This window comes from Artemia franciscana, chromosome 14, assembly GCF_032884065.1.
Source record: "Artemia franciscana chromosome 14, ASM3288406v1, whole genome shotgun sequence".
Taxonomy (NCBI): Eukaryota; Metazoa; Arthropoda; class Branchiopoda; order Anostraca; family Artemiidae; genus Artemia; species Artemia franciscana.
The window spans coordinates 22435764-22451704 of record NC_088876.1 but is presented as its reverse complement, the minus strand read 5'-3'; the positions used below and the strand labels follow the sequence as shown (position 1 = coordinate 22451704).

General features: G+C 33.3%; 2 long non-coding RNA genes across 2 annotated transcripts in view; one reads left to right on the top strand and one right to left on the bottom strand.

The window, feature by feature from the left end:
• Positions 1 to 15941, top strand: part of LOC136035463 (uncharacterized) — a 77764-nt gene that overhangs the window by 19570 nt on the left and 42253 nt on the right. Inside the window, exon 2 of the long non-coding RNA XR_010619445.1 lies at positions 15525 to 15667. This is a non-coding gene — a long non-coding RNA (uncharacterized LOC136035463). The remainder of the gene's footprint in view (positions 1 to 15524; positions 15668 to 15941) is intronic.
• Positions 1 to 15941, bottom strand: part of LOC136035461 (uncharacterized) — a 54164-nt gene that overhangs the window by 22070 nt on the left and 16153 nt on the right. Inside the window, exon 2 of the long non-coding RNA XR_010619443.1 lies at positions 7558 to 7739. This is a non-coding gene — a long non-coding RNA (uncharacterized LOC136035461). The remainder of the gene's footprint in view (positions 1 to 7557; positions 7740 to 15941) is intronic.

Here is a 15941-nt window from a genome sequence, read left to right as displayed (position 1 = left end):
TGGATAAAAGTTCTCGGTTTAATTCTAGACAGAACTACTTTTTATGCTATCAAGAGGTGACTATCAAGATCAAAAAAGGGGAATGGAAGTTTCTTAGAACTGGTGGTAGAATGGTACAAGGAAACATTAAAAACACAACCCAGCAGCATACAACAAACCATTATAAAGATGTCCAAGCTTGTTTGTACGATACAGTACTGCACTTGTTGCTTTATTAAGTCGCGGAATCGCTCTTTTCACACCGAGTCGACGCTTAGTGCGTATTATATATCAAGTCAGTCCGTATCCAGGACTCAAACTGTTTTTACACTGAGTTGGGACTTGTAAATTAAGATTTAGCTCAATTTTTGAGGTGATTCAAGATGGTATTAAATAAAAAACAAGTTTTTTTTAACTGAAAATAAGGAGCGACATTAAAACTTAAAACGAACAGAAATTACTCCGTGTATGAATGGGGCTGTTCCCTCCTCAGCGCCCCGCTCTTTACGCTAAAGTTTGACTCTTTCTCTCAATTCTATTTTATAAAAGAGTAAATAACTTTAGCGTAAAGAGCGGGGCACTGAAGAGGGAACAGCCCCTTTCATACACGGAGTAATTTCTGTTCGTTTTAAGTTTTAATGTCGCTCCTTACTTTCAGTTAAAAAACTTGTTTTTTTTTATTTATTTCTGAACATTTTTGAATTAATGCATGTCTGATTTTGGTTCTCCACAAATAAATAATTAAAACAAAATTTGCGTATTATTTTTTTTTTTGCTAAATGGCTTTCTCTTAGTTTTGATCAGACAATTTTGAGATAAAAGGTGGGGGAGGAGGCCTAGTTGCCCTCCAATTTTTCGGTTATTTAAAAAGGCAACTATAATTTTTAATTTTTAACAAACGTTTTTATTAGTAAAAAAAAATACACGTAATTTACAAATTAGCTTACGTAACGAACTTCTATATTCGTATATTTTTATCATGTATATGAGGGAGTTTGCCCCCTCGTTAATGCCTCGCTCTTTACACTAAAGCTTTAATTCTGTCCCAATTCTTTAAGAATGACCCCTGAATCACAAAGGCTGTAGAATAAATAGTTAAAATTACTAAAAATACTTTAGCGTAAAGAGCGAGGTATTTAGGAGGAGATGAACCCCCCATCTGTATAATCTCTGTTCGTTTTAGTTTTAATGCTGGTGCTTACTTTCAGTTAAAAAACTTTTTTCATATTTATTTTTTATGTTTTTTTTAAATAATGCTAGAGAATCCTGCACCCCTTTAAGGAATTTCTCTTCTCCCATGACAAATTCCTCCAAGGGAATATCTTCCCGCGTAGCCCCTCCCCTCAGCCCCCCTTCAACCAGAAAATTCCCTGAAAAGGCCTGTACACTTCCTAATAACCATTACTGTACGTAAACACTGGTAAAAGTTTGTAACTTGCAGCCCCTCCCCCGGGGACTTGGGGGTGAGAAAGTCAGCTCCAAAGACATAGTTTTTATGTTTTTCGACTATGCTTAACAGAATGGCTATCTCAAAATTTTGATCCGTTGACCTTGGGAAAAAATTAGCGTGGGAGGGGGCCTGAGTGCCCTCCAATTTTTTATTTCACTGAAAAAGGTCACTATAACTTTTGATTTCCGTTAAAATGAGCCCTCTAGCGACATTCTAGAACCACTTGGTCGATACGATCACTCCTGGGGGAAAAAACAAACAAACAAGCAAACAAACAAATAAACACCCACCCGTGATTGGTTTTCTGGCAAAAAAATACTAAGTTCCACATTTTTGTAGATAGGAGCTTGAAAATTCTAAGGTATGGTCTCTGATACGTTGAATGCGATGGTGTGATTTTTGTTAAGATCCTATGGCTTTTAGGGGGTGTTTCCCCCTATTTTCCAAAACAAGACACATTTTCTCAGGCTCGTAACTTTTGAAAAGCAAGACTAAATTTGATGAAAGTTATATATTTAAAATCAGCATAAAAATATAATTCTTTTGATGTATCTATTAGCATCAAAATTCCGTTTTTTTAGAGTTCATTTACTATTTTAATATCGATTTTAGACGGATTCAGGGCTTAGATCGTTTTTGCGTGGAATTAGCTCATAGCTTGGACTTAGCGCAGTTTTGTCTTGAAATTTAAAACTCTTGCAAGATGCCAATATAGAGGCGATGTACCATGCATATCTCATAGCCGAAAAGTTTGCATTCTTGGGGGAAGGGAGAGGGAAGGTATATAATCTAGAGCAATTAGAAATTAGGAGGGTTAAGCCCTGCACCGGAATGCAAATCTTTAAAACCTTCAGGATTTTTATTGAAATTGATATCTTAAATTTAGATCTGATACCTTTAGGAAATACGGGTGTACTTGGAAGACAAAATTGCATGGGGAGAGGGCCTAAGCAACATCAAATCATGTTTGCACTTAAAAAGTATAGTAGAACTTTGATTTTTGATAAAATGGGGCCTCTCTATGGTCTGAGACCAATTATGTCCTTATTTACCTTTGAGGGGAAAAGTCCATGAGACCCCCATTGCTGTTTGGTCATTCAACGCTAAAGTTTTGGCTCCAATAATTTGTGCAATGATTTTATGATCAAATGTTATGAACCCCTAATGTTGTTAAATCACTAAATAAAATGTCTTGAGTATTGTTTTAAACTTTGCTTAAAAAGGTGTTTCTCGTACAGAGGGGGGTGGGGGTTCTGGGTCCATGAACCATCCAAGCTCATGTGATTATTACGTTTGTTCTTATATTTATCTATTTCTTCGAGATAACCTGCCTATTTTTATTTTTTCAGAGTGATATTCTCTCCCCCATAATAATTGTTGCAATGATGTGGTTTCATATGTAAATAATCTGTTTGAGTATGATGGATTTGAATCTGAATGGGTCATTCCGTCATTGAACTTCTTTGAAAAGAAACCTTCTATTATACAAGTCGAGATGAAACTTTGCTTCTGACAGAATTACATAAAAAAAAACTAGTTTTTTTAACTGAAAGTAAGGAGCGACATTAAAACTTAAAACGGACAGAAATTACTCCGTATATGAAATGGGTTGTCCCCTCCGCAATCCCTCGCTCTTTACGCTAAAGCTTTTAATTGTTTTAAAAAGCAGAATTGTGGCAAAGAGTCAAACTCTAGCGTAAAGAGCGAGGGATTGCGGAGGGGACAACCCATTTCATATACGGAGTAATTTCTTTTCGTTTTAAGTTTTAATGTCGCTCCTTACTTTCAGTTAAAAAAACTATTTTTTTATGTAATTTCTGGACGTTTTTGAATTAATGCATGTTTGATTTTGGCTCTCCACACATAAATTATTAAAATGAAATTTGCATATTAATTCCTTTTTTGGCTAAATGGCTATCTCTTAGTTTTGATCAGACGATTTTGAGAAATAAGGGATGGGGAAGGAGGCCTAGTTGCCATGCAATTTTTCGGTTACATAAAAAGGACACTATAAATTTTAATTTTTAACGAGTTTTTTTATTAGTAAAAAATATACGTAACTTAAGAATTAACTTACGTAACAAACTTTTATGTTCTTTAATTTTTATTATGTATATGAGGGGGTTTGTACCCTTGTTAATACCTCGTTCTTTACACTAAATCGTAAGTTTTGTCCCAATTCTTTAAGAATGACCCCTGAATCAGAAAGGCCGTAGAATAAATAGTCGAAATTACTAAAAATACTATAGTATAAAGAGCGAGGTATTTATCTCCTCCTAAATACCTCGCTCTTTATACTAAAGTATTTTTAGAACCCCCTCATATGCGTAATAATCTCTGTTAGTTTTAAGTTTCAATGCTACTCTTTACTTTCAATTGAAAAATCTTTTCCATGTTTATTTTTTCATTGTTTTTTTTGTAGTAATTTTAGAAAATCCTGCACCCTTTTCTTTGAATTTCTGTTCCCCCATGAAATATTTATCCAAGGAAAGATCCTCCCACATAGACCTCTCCCCTCAACACCACCCCCAAAACCAAAAAAAAAAATCCCCTGAAAACGGCTGTACACTTCCCAATAACCATTATTATATGAAAACACTGGTCAAAGTTTTTAACTTGCAGCCCCTACCCCGGGGACTCTGGGGGAGTAAGTCATTCCCAAAGACATAATTATTATGGTTTTTGACTATGCGAAACAAAATGTCTATCTCAAAATTTTGATCTGTTGACTTTGGAGAAAAATGAGCGTGGGAGGGGGCCTAGGTGCCCTCGAATTTTTTTGGTCACCTTAAGAAGGCACTAGAACTTTTCATTTCCGTTAGAATGAGCCATCTTGCGATATTGTAGGAACGCTGGGTCGATACGATGACCCCCGGGGAAAAAAAAAAACAAACAAAAAAACAAATAAACACGCACCCGTGATCTGTTTTCTGGCAAAAAAACGAAATTCCACATTTTTATAGATAGGAGCTTGAAATTTTTGCAATAGGGTTCTCTGATACGCTGAATGGAATGGTGTTATTTTCGTTAAGATTCTATGACCTTTAGGGGGTGTTGCCTACCATTTTCCAAAATAAGGCAAATACTTGTAACTTTTGATGACAGAATAAATTTGATGAAACTTATATATTTAAAATCAGCATGAAAATCTGATTCTTTTTATGTATATTTTACCATCAAAATTCCGTTTTTTAGAGTTTCGTTTGCTATTGAGCCGTGTCGCTCCTTACTACAGTTCGTTACCACGAACTGTTAGAAAGAATTAGTTTGTTCATAAAAAAACAAGCAACTTCGCTCTAGAGGAAATTCAGCTTTGAATGTTCTTTAACTATTCAACTTTAAATGTTCTAAATATTTGATACCAATCTAATTTAGGTTTAGTGATTTCTAAGACAGAAAAATTCTAAGGAGATTCTCATTTGAGTTTTGTTTTTTCTCTACCGTCGAACAACTTGCATATCCTTCTAAATTGAGTTTGTTAGCAGATTTTACCCAAATTTATTTGACGAGGAAATTAATTCAAGATGAGATATTTAATTAATGAAAAATGTTGATACCTAATCTATCAACGTTGCTTAATGAATAAAACCGGTTTCTTGCTTTAAAACATTCCCTTCGCCCAGTTTCCAGACAAATTGTTTGAACAAAAATAAAGATTTGTTTCCCGTGCCTAAGGAGCAATAAACTACATAATTTATAATATAATAAGAACACATTAAGACAAAGTCAAGAAAAAATTCAAAATTTCTACCATGCTGGGACAATTAGGATCTTCTTATAAGAGGGATAGATATATAAAGATTAACTACGGATTGAATATAAATGATAGATATATAAAGATTAACTATGGATTGATCATGGATAGTAAATTTTTCAGTCCCTTCTATTTAATTACTTTTCTTTAATGACTCTATAGTGGACAAGACAATGTTTATCTCAAAGAAATAAGGGCACTTGTTAATTAAACGAAACACACTGAAGAATTACGCTTAGGTTGGATCTCAGAAAACCGGTTTCATAGTCACAAAGACAAATGATGATGACAGAATACATTTGACCTGTATAATTTGGGCTATATATTTGCACATTAGGGAGTGGGGCTTAGGTTAGATTTCGGAAGTTGTCCAAATACTTTACCCCACCCTCCCATAGTATGCAAATATATAGCTCAAGTTATATTATTACATAAACTAAAGGTTATATGAAGGTTATATCAAACAGTTCGTGGTAACACATTTTTGTATAATTTATATAATTCCTCACGGAAATTCTTAGGATTTAAAATTATATAGTTTATTTTTATCTAAATAAGATCAAACAACTTCCATACAATGTCTTTTAAAATGGTCTGGGCGTGGTTAATCTTATTGCAGAAACAATCACATTTTTATGGCTTTTGGCACAAACACGGAATGTTGAAAACGTAGCTTTAGATTTGTTTTTACTTGGAAAGATTATTACCCATTATTCTTTTATGACTTGATATTTTTGTCGAAAAATTCAAATTGAAGTTTTGAAAGATATTATCAGGATATAAAGCTTTCAAGTCTTCCAGCATTTGAGCATTTTAATGTTTCGAGTGATAAAGTAGAACAATAATTTCTAGATCATTACTTTCGACTTTTACAGCAAATGCAAACAAAATCCAATAACGTCCTCGATACACATGCATCAAACAGAACTAGCCCAATAAATAGTGTTTGCTTTTTCTCGCAATAATGAAAAAGAGGATGGCAGAGTAAGTTAAAGAGAGAAATGACGAAGAAAAATATTAGCTTTTCTTCAGCTGTTAAAATTTCAGTATTGTTTTGCTTCTACTAAAAGGAACGAAGTAGAAGTTTTAACGAACGAAGTAAAAGGAACGAAGTAGAAGTTTAAACGAACGAAGTAAAAGGAACGAAGTAGAAGTAGAAGTCCTGGAACAAGAGTTTTGCTTTGTTGAGTTTTGTCCTTATGAACTTTGGTTAGTGAACAAAATGGCTATGAAAAACTACTTACTGTTATCCTAAATGCAAAATAATTTTATTTCGTAACATTCTTAAGGAGGAGGTCTTTTGGAATGATCTTAATAGGAAATTTCCTTGACCCCTACACCTACCTCTTTGCATATGCCCTTTCAGTAGAGTGCTGGAAAAGTAAAAAATTGGCTATTATTCAATTTTTATAAGAAAAACTATGTTAAGTACCATGAACTTGAGTCTCAATTATGCTGTAACATGGTCAAAAGGCTTAACTGTAGGCTAATTGTTTGAAAACTGTTTGAAATTACAGAAAACCAAGATGATATTGTAAAAGCCTTAAAATTTTGATCGGGCGGGGCAGAGAAGAGAAAGTTTCTTGGCAATTTTTTTTTGTCTACATGGCAATGCCTAATTATTAGTGTTAACATCCTTTGTCTAACTTTTTGCCCAAGATCATAAAGTGATTTTGGCTTTCACCATAAGTCAAAGTAAAATGCTCGCCTACGCTTTATCATATCTTCTTCAGTTTATAGATTAAAAGTTGTCAAGGGATGCCAATGTTTTTCGCTTAGAGCAATTTTTTATAGAAGCTATACCGAGATAGCAGAAACTGCTTTTTGTTATACAAAAAATTTAATCCACACTTAACCTGGCAGAGGCTGCGCAATAAGAGTAACTACTTTTGATTTATTAAATGTTTCATGTGACCATTCAGAATTTTAAAGAGCAGTCCTCTGAGGCTATGCAGCTCATATAGCACTCTTTTAGACGAGTTATCTGATTTATGGTTGTTAAAAGCTTTCGCTGGAGCTTTTTTCGTCTCAATTATGTGAGATATAGTTTTTCCACAGAATATTGATGCTTACACAGATTTTTTATTTCAATATTTTTTCAAACCTTAAAAGTCTTCTGATCATGCGATTTGGCTTCCTATGGATTGACACTATCTAATGACTTTGAGCGGAGTGAGCATTGTCCAATCCAATGCAAATGCGAGAGGGACGTCATAAAATCAAGTCCAATGACATTGCATGACATTTTTAGGGTGGGTTAGTTATTTTTGAAAGCCGATATAATCAAGGAACACATCGGCCTGTGTATTTTGCCAGAAATAAGATATTTGCTAAAACCTGTTAGATACTCTATAGTTTTATGGCTTGAACTTACAATTTCTCTTCCTACGAAGAAGATGAAGGATAAACAGAGTCAGCTAATAAGCAAATTTTCATCCATGTCTTGTCCACATTAACTGCACCTACCGGCTTTGCCCTTTCAAGTTGCAGACCTCGGAACGTGACAACTTGAATCATGTTAAAATCTTCGGTTGAAAAGTGATTTCTTCAAGACATCTGAAATGGAATGGTAATCACGAGCGTGGTAATACTCTTTGGCAAGCGCAATATAGGCCTCTAGGGAAAGAGCCCATAGCTGGGCTATGATTTTTAATCAACTTTATTTGCTTCAAGCTGACTTTCTTTTCATCGAGAATTATAAAAGTAAAGTAATCCCCTTTCAAGTTTCTTCCTTTTGAGTTGTGTGATGGTTGTTAGTTGAATTACAGCAACTGATCGTTGTTTAAAAGTCATTTATCTAACGAGAAAGAACATCGGAACTCCAAGGCAACCAGAAACACCGTAAGCAATCTTCAGTAATTTATATATTTGACGCTTAAGTCGACCTCGTTCCTTAAAAGGAGAGCTGGGAGAATACGTGATTACTGCTACTGAGAACATTGGACTCCTGATTGAACATAAAACTTCAACGAGAAATTTGCATTGGAGGAAAAACTGGGAAAACTCCCATGAAGTGAAACGTCTCAAGATCACAATAGTACCGTTATTTACCTATCATATATTAGTCAATTTTTTTTTGAAAGAAGTGATAAATTTCTAACCAAACAAGGGCACTAATTCATAAAAATATTGAGGGGGAGGGGGGCAAACTACATTTTTCTGCATCTGAGGAAGGTGCATTTTTTTTGGCTGAAAATATCAAAAAGGAATATTTTACACGACAATATAAAAAGCATTTTTAGAAATCCAGGAGAGGGGGGGGGAATCTAGCAGAGAATTAATTAAACATTTATTACAGCTATTGAAGGTTTTTACATCCATACTTTATTTTACAAGAAAAAATCAGGCCTTAAAATAACTACAGAGTCTAACTCTAGCTATCTACACAATTAAACATGTTTAATTATGTAAAAATAATATACCATATTACAGTTAACTACCAATTTTTTTTTTAATCTTTTCTGCAAAGCAAAGGCTAAAAAAATCTCAAGCTAAGGATTAGAATATTCCATTGAAAAAGAGAAGCATACAACTGGAAAAGGTTGGGTGTTTTCATGACTAAAGGTTATGTGACTAAGATTAATGTCGTCACTATGCTTCTAATCTTCTCAAGACAGATTCGTTTTTGCGTAACGATGACCAAGTACTTCTTCAAATTATTCATGTATCGCTGGTTGACTGCAAAAGTCATGCTTTGATGTATCATTGTTTATGTTTTTGCCCATTTTTTTTATTATTTTTTGACAGAATGTAGGTGTATCTGATTTTAATACCAACCAAAGCAATGTTTTCATTATTCCTTTGAGAACTTCTTGTAAAAAGTTTGAATTTTATTTTCAAACTTTTTCAAGCAAAAAAAACCTATTTCTAGCCGGAATTAAATTATTAAAATACAAGTTTTTTCCAACTGAAAGAAAGGAGGAACATTACTAGTTCAAATGAATAGTAATCATTCTGTATAAGAGGGGGCTGCCCCATTCCTCAATTCCTCGCTTGTTACGCTGAAGGTTTCTTATTTCGATTAAACGGCCTTAATGTTTCAGGAGTTGTTCGTAAAGAATTAGGACAAAAACTCAAACTTTAGCATAAAGAGCAAGGGATTGAGGAGAGATCAGCCCCCTCATATACAAAAAAATTTATGTTTGTTTTAAGTTTTAATGTTGCTCCTTATTTTCAGTTAAGAAAAACGTAATTTTTAAAATTTAATTCTTAATTATTTTTCTTAATATTCTTAATAATGTTTAAAAATCCTATGAAAATTCTGCCCCCCCCCCACACACACACAATACTCCACCAAAATTTCTCCTGCCTATAATCCACCAGAAAATTTCCCGTGGACAATGCCATCCTCGTTGAAAATCCCCCCCCAGAATATTTCCTGCAAATAATTCCCCCGGGAAATTCTCCATACTTTTATTTGAAAAAAAAACTTGCTTTTCAAATTATTTTTTGATCGTTTTTCAAATAATTCCGGAAATATTCCCCCACTTTCCGCAGAAAATATTCCCAGAAAATCGCCCTCCTCCCTAATGTAATGTTTCTCCCGTGGAAAATTCCTGTTTGGAAAATTTCTCCCGCAGAAAATCACCCTAGATAATTCCTAACCCACAGGAAGTTTCCCCTAGACAATTCTTCCGGATTATTTTATCCATATGTGAAAATGAGTAGCCTTAGAAAAAGTAAGACAAATAAAAAGAATTCCATGAATGAATTCTGAAATTCTGGATTGGCAAATTATGTAAATTAAATCCATACTGCAGGGGCCGTGAGTGGTTATATTTTCCCCAGAAGCATAGTTATTGGACCTTTCAATTATGCTGAACAAAACGGCCATCTCCCAATTTTTATCAAATATCTTTAAGCCAAAAATCGGTGTAGGAGGGGGGCTAGTTGCCCTCGGTATTTTGGCTCTTAAAAATGGCACTAGAAATTTCAATTTCCGCTTTAGTCAACCCTTTCCTGATATTCTAAGACCATTGAATTAATTTTTGTAGATAGCAGCATGAAATGTCTACGGTAGGGTTCTCTGATATGCTGAAACTGTCGATGTGAATTTCATTAAGATCCACTGACTTTTGGGGGCGTTCCCTTCCTTTTTCGAAAATCAGAGAAATTTTCCCAGGGATGTAGCTTTTGATGGGTAACATGAAACTTGATGAACTTTATATATTTGGAATCAACGTGAAGAGTAAATTCTTTTGATGTTTTAATTGTCATCAAAATTTCTATTTTTAGAGCTTTGGTTACCATTAGGCTGATTCACTCCTTCCTTCCAGTTTGTTACCACGAAGTGTTTGATGTAACTTACAAGTCACACCAAACACCGAAGTGTCCAGATAAATTTTTAAAGATGCACTTTTAGTGTTCAATTTTCCTAATTTTTTTCAAATTTTCGTTTATAAGAAATAGAATTCAGGGGAAGTTCTTTGTTGTTAGGTTCACCTTTGTTGAATCGGAAGGATTAGTATAAAAATAGTTAGTTAAGCTTGGTTTTATAACTGTCTAGGCACTAATGTGAAAACATGTGTTAATAATAGTCACTTTAGGCTTAACCGTTGCCCATGTTGTGTTCAAAGGTTTTCACAAATAGCTTGCAATAGTTATTACAGTAAAAAGTTGGCCTTTTTTGTAAAATTTGGATCTTCTTTTTTTTCAAAAATATAATTTCATTGTTTAGAAGAATTTCTTCAGGTAATTTCTGGTGCTGAATTCAAAAATTTAATGTTTTATTCTAAAATAAGAAATTTCTGCAAAATGATTTTGTCTCTTTTCAAACAACATGAATTCCATAAAAAGCCTTTAAAAACTATTCTGTACGATCTGCGAAGGACTTAAAAAATCCGACTAAACTGCTTAATTTACGGTAGATAAATTTTGTTCCCTATGAATCATCTTTCAAATTAAAATCATTTAATTTTTAGGGGAAAGGTAAAATTGATAGCCAAAAATTACAAGCGATAAAAAAAGTTCTCGTTTGATCGTGATTCACAGTGATAATAGTAAGAATCTTGATTTTAGTTCTTCTAAGTTTTCAAGCTTATGTCTAAAATTGCTTAATTATGCTCTTTTAACTCTTATGGGGTAGCAGGGCTTTATAGGGTCGAAAATTATCACATTTTCCTGTCATACCACCTGATTGCTTATGAATTTACTATTCGAATCACATGCTACAGCGCGGTACAGTAGCAATAATTTTGAAAAACACACTTTTCATTTGTTTTCCGAAAAGCGAAGACCCAAAAGTAAAGCATTTCTTGTAGGGAGGGAGGGGATGTTAACACAGCTTCAGGAAAGCTCTATTTGTAGTTCATTTCATAAAGTATTTTCTTTTTGGTTGAAATTCAACAGCTTTTAGGATTTGAACATCTCATGGCACGCATAGCACTTTATCAGAGTTTAAAAAATTTCAGAATGTCGTCAACTTTCCTGGTTTTCTCAAAACGTGTTTTCAAGGACTTTTATTTCAGAGGGTAACGGAAACATTGAAATCTAATTTACCCTCCAGGAGAATTAAAATACCGGCGTATTGGCTAGTACCATGAACAAACAATAGTGTTTGAAACATAATACCCTATAACAAGCCATGCTTGAATTATACTAGCTGTTTATACGGTTGTATTCTTTCCAACGAATCAAATTCTTTGTAGTTTAGTAAATTTAAAGTAAAATCTAGAACGACTTGAAAGTGAGAGTTCTAAAAATCAAAAATTCCCCACTCTCTCCAACTTTTAGACATTTTCAACTTATAAGAAAGTCGGCATTACTAACATTAGATCTCTCCTCCCTCCTCCGATTGGTCTATTTTATTATCCGAGGTAGTCTATTATTTTTAGCCGTTTTTATGCTAAGCCAGATAGAAATTGTTTAATTCCCATTCCGCTGTTTCCTTAAGTTACATTACTAGTTAATTGCGGATATTGATGTATTATAAATGGACTGAACAATTTGTTATTTCAAACCATATTTATAGTAAAAACTATAACATAACTGAAGAAGAGAGGTGCAAAATAAAATTTTTCATCTCCAGTTCCTATAAAATCCTGCTTACCTCCACCTTTACCCCCCTTCGTCCCTTACCACAATGATGCCCAGTCCTATAGCCCCTTTTATTCCTAATAACAATGATTCAAATAGCAAAGTCTATTATAATTTTGTGGTTTTGTAATTTTTCGTGTCCTTTATAATTAAAAGAATCGTAGAATTATTATTTAAAATTGCATTCTTTTAAAGGAAAAGGGTTCTTTGGGCCTTTCTGACGCCAAAATCACGTGAATTGAGGGGTGGTAAGTCGGCCAGCTACAAAATAGAGACTTCGAGTCAATTGTTTTCCTACCTTCATGCGTAATCGAGGGAACCGCCAATCAACTCTTGTCCAACCTCCGCTTTACTTTCTATATTCCTCCACATGTTCCAATGAGGAAGATTGTGAGAATATAAGCCGCATAAATTATCTATTATGTCAATAAATAATGGTATCTACAAAATTCAAAAGGTTAGTAGTTATAACACACATGTAAATAAGGATGAGATACTAGTACCGTAAAGATAGATGATTTAGTTCGCTTTGGTGTTAGCAATCTATTACTTTCGCATTTTTTCTTCTCGTTTTCTCAGCAGCAGAAAAACGATCAAATATACGAAACTGAAATTGTTTTTCGAAGATAGGAATCGTAAAATTGAGAAGACAAGTTTCATTACAGTATGAACAAACTTACAGTATATTTTCAATTTTTTTGCAATATACTAAAGAGCATATAAGAGAACAATTCCTTCTATAATATGAACCTTGGATAAAGTATTGAATTATCTCTTTGAAGAGCTTTGATTGAAATTTTGTGTCTCTTTTAGATTCCCAGACAATAATTGGCAAATTTCTAAGCCCAACCTAGCTTCAAAAAAAGCTTAATCACAGTTTTTTTTTTTTTTTTTTTTTTTTTTTTTTTTTTTTTTTTTTTTTTTTTTTTTTTTTTGTACGAACAACAGATCTACTATGAAAAGTAAGTAAGGAGCTATAAATTTCGACACATGTCATTTTTTTTAATGGAGCTCTGCTTTTTTTTAAAGTTGCCATCTCCATCGCTTTTTTTTGACATTTTTAGAAGTAACTTTTGTTTTGGAAAACCTAGATTTTTCTTAGGAGTAGAAAGATAGGTTTTTGATGGTTTAAGAACAGATACATAAATTGATTCACCCAAAAAAATATTTCTTCAGTAGCTTTTCTATTCAAAATTCTCTTGTCCTAATTTGCTACCTTTTATCTTAGCAGAGTATTCTGGCTTCAAAGATAGACTTTGAGAAACCAAACAGCACTGAATACTTCTAGATCTTTATTTCTTTCAAAATATGAGCAAACAATAATTCAGTATCTTTGTTATGAATTGGAAAATATCTCCCAAAAATAAGCAACAAGTCATGAACCCTGCTTTATGAGAAATGAATACGTGCTCAAAAATATTTTTTTTTAGTTGACTTTACCGTATAGATGTCCATTGACTTTGTAGAGATAGCTTTGTTTGACTATCTAAGAAAATACTATGAAGTGAAATTCCTTTCGTGATTTTTTCTTCTTTTCAATTTTTATTTGGCGGGGGGCTACATTTCGTACAAGTGTAACTCCTTGTCTTCGGAGGTCCTCATCACAATCAAAAAAGACTAGGTGCCTGTAGAATGTTATGTTATTTCTTCTATAATTTGACTGAAAAAGAAATCCCATATATTTTGCACATTTGGAATATAATACAGGAGATTCCAATTTGAGATATTTTCTTTTGATTTGAATATGACAACCACTGCACTTTAGTTGTATAATTCTATGGAAAAGCTCATCTATGTGTTGCATATCATCTAAAATATAGTTTATGATCGTTACTGATTTAATCTCGACATTTATTTTTAATTTTGAAAAATACTAAATACGAATTTGATTTCTATTTGTTTTTAATTTTAAAACTACTGTAATTTAAATATTGTGGGGGCTACCACACCCTTAGCTCCTTGCTCTTCGTGCCAAATTTCAATACTTGTATGTATAACAATACTTTGAGAAGGGTTCATTAGATATATTTGCCTTGCACAATAAAATAAAGTTTCCTAAATATAAGGTTGGAAATTTTTTTAGGCTCACGTCTAAATTTCCTAACATTACTTCAATATTTAAAAGTTAAAGGTTGGCGTGAACCCCGTTTCCAATCCTTTAATAAGAGGGTAGTTGTCGCGCGATTCATAACCCACATCGCACACTTATCCCTAATATATTCCTCCAAATGAAGTGAAGTCAGACAGGCAAGGATTCAGAATGTCTTTTTTTATTTAGTAGGAGAAGGGGAATTTGAAAGAGGCTAACCCTAGACTAATTTTTAAGAATTTTATAATACGAGTAAAAAGTGCAAATTTTTGAGTTTATCACGAAGCTTAGCCTATCCGTAATGGGAAGAGAAAAATAAAATTCTGGGATCAATAGAAGTCATGGCCTAGCTGAGCTTATAAGTAAATACCTGAATAAAAATAATATTTAAGGTTGTATTTATTCTAGGAGGGAGTTAAATCATGCGCCTTTTGGACCCATTCCTGGGTACAAGATACTTAAAATCCCCTATGCATTTGTTAGAATGGCCTTTCACATACATGTTAAAATCTAGGCTCTAAAATATACATGACTACAGGTTTTAGTACCCCCTCCTTTCCATAAAAAGGTCTAATGACTATCCACTAATGACTAATACCCAACTATTCAATGCTGTATTTCAGATAGCTCAATATGCCAGAGTGCTATACAGTTTTGCCTTACCGTATGACATAGTTTGCCAGAAGTGTTTGATTCAGCTTTCATGGAATATTTATTTGAGGTTCGGCATCATAGTATAGACGTCAAAGAAATACATTACTTTTAACTGTGTTCAACTTTCAAAAAGCTTTAGAAAAATCATACAAAATTACGAGTTTATTTATAAGGGTAAGAGCACAAACAGGAATAAAAGAGGGTACAGATTAACCCCACTTACAATAGTTCAAACCCATTTAAGCAATTGCTCAGTATAATACGATTATTGAAGAAGGAAATTTAATTTTGGAAGGTCAGCACGCTCACATTTTCTTGTATAGTTTCTTGTATCTTGTATAGTGAAGGTCAATATAATTGAATGAACTTCGAAGATATTCATGCTAATTGTTGAAGCCAACATGCTTCAACTAGAGTAGCAACAAAAAAAATCAATCTCTTTTTAATCTCCGTTTTATCAAAAGGTCTTTAACCTTCTCTTATTTTAATTAACTTCAACTTAGACTACTCTTATTTTAATTAACGTTCAAGATGTTTATAAGAATATCCTTTCTTTTCTTTAGAATATCATGTCAGAAGACAGTGTTCTTTATGTCGGGCCTGTGCGATGTTCTTGCTTCAGCTTCAGTGGAATTGTGTGCAATATGTTATCATTCGAAGGAATTATGGAGAGTTTTTGCAATATAGTCCTAACAGTTTTTAATATGTGAGTTTTTTCCCTCTTTTTATTTATTTATAAGGCTTTTTTCAATTGAATCAGTTTTTAGTATGTTTTCCCGAGTCTTCTAATGTTTCTTTTCCTGTTAACAAGGGTTTCCGGAAGAGAAGCCGAAGTATTTATACTTTTTAAACTTCATATTATTTCCTGTCATTAGCATTCTTCTCATGCTACTGCATAGTAGTTTATAATAACCATCGTAAATTCCTAAGAATTATAAATAGATGTAAGATTTGGATCTAACATTTCAAACTAAAACTGT